Source organism: Amphiprion ocellaris, chromosome 2 (assembly GCF_022539595.1).
Source record: "Amphiprion ocellaris isolate individual 3 ecotype Okinawa chromosome 2, ASM2253959v1, whole genome shotgun sequence".
NCBI classification, from domain to species: Eukaryota; Metazoa; Chordata; class Actinopteri; family Pomacentridae; genus Amphiprion; species Amphiprion ocellaris.
This window is the reverse complement of record NC_072767.1, coordinates 9,957,049-9,958,605: the sequence shown is the minus strand read 5'-3', so window position 1 is coordinate 9,958,605 and position 1,557 is coordinate 9,957,049.

Below are 1,557 nucleotides of genomic sequence, written 5' to 3'. Positions count from 1 at the left end.
CGATGTGAATTTATTAATGGTACACAGTTTATGTCCCAGTTTAAATTTGTAGGCCATTTTTACTACCTCAATTAAGTGTGTCTCAGAACACAAAGACATTGAAACTTTGAAACCTAAAATTAGTTGTCTGCTTATTAACAATCAACTTCATACTGTTTGATCTCATAGAACTGTTTTATACAAATAGTATAAAAAAAAAAACAAGAGAAATACATATAAGTCGTCTCCACTGTGTGTGAATTGAAGTTTGCTGCACTCAAGCACTTTTTGTCAGATTTGAATCGGACTGGAAGATTAGCACTATTCTGCAGTATGGTTTATGAGCCAGCACCTTCTCTGACTGTTTGTCTTTCTCCATTAACCTACAGTTGTGAACAGAAGTTTGTATACACCAGTAGAGGTCAAATATATCATGGCAGTGGTGGCACAACGGTCAGGACTACTGATCCGAAGGTCAGCGGTTCAAACCCTGATGCGGCCACTGTTGGGCCCTTGGCCGTTCTGCTCCAGGGGTGTCGTACCATGGCTGAACCTGCGCGCTGACCCTGTCCTCTGACACCCCCACACCCCCCAAATTAGGGGGATATGCGAAAAACAGAATTTCACTCTGAGGATTAATAAAAGGTAGGAAAAAATATGGCCTCTACAGGTAGTCTATGCACTCATCAAAATCAGCCACATACACTACATCAGCATAGCCAGAAGAGCTCAGAAAAGACTGGAAAAACAAATCATTGACTTGAAGTCAGGAAGGTAGAACAGCGTTACTTTTAAACTGACAACTAATAAGGAAAGCATGGATTTACCTGGGCTGCACAGTGGCGTAGTGGTTAGAACGTTCACCTTGCAGCCAGAAGATCCCTGGTTCACGTTCCGGCTTTCCCAGAGTGAGGTTTGCCGTTTCTTCCTGTGCATGTGTGGGTTTTCTCCGGGTTGTCCAGTTTCCCAAAAATATGCTGAGGTTGATTATTCTAAATTGCCTGTAGGTGTGAATGTGAGTATATGTAGCCCTGCGACAGACAGGCGACCCATCCAGGGTGTCCCCTGCCCTCGTCTCAAGTCAGCTGGGATAGACTCCAGCCCCCACCGCGACCCTAATGAGGATTAAGTGGTGTCAAGATAATGGATGGGTGGTTTTACCTTGCTGACATGATTCAACTGCATCTGCAGTCTTCTTCAGAGCGTCATCCAGCGTGTGATGACATGTCCTTTTTATCATGTGACCGATCTGACAGATCTGTCAGAATCTGTCAGGTCGGCCATGCCCCCCGTCATCTCGTGGTCTCTGGAGGATGGAATCCCAGGTATGCGAGAGGATGTAGGCCCCCTCGTCCCGGTTAACGGAACTGGTAAGGCAAGGACATGTCATCACACATAGGATGACTGCAGATGCAGTCGAAACATGTCAGCAAGGTAAAACCATACTTCCCTTATTTAGTTGTCGGTTTTAAAGTAACGCGATTCTATAATAAGAAATGACAAAATGAACATAATCCAACTAAGTCAGGAAGGTACTTAGAGCCTTTTCAAAATGGCTATGGACCCCAATATCGTCTT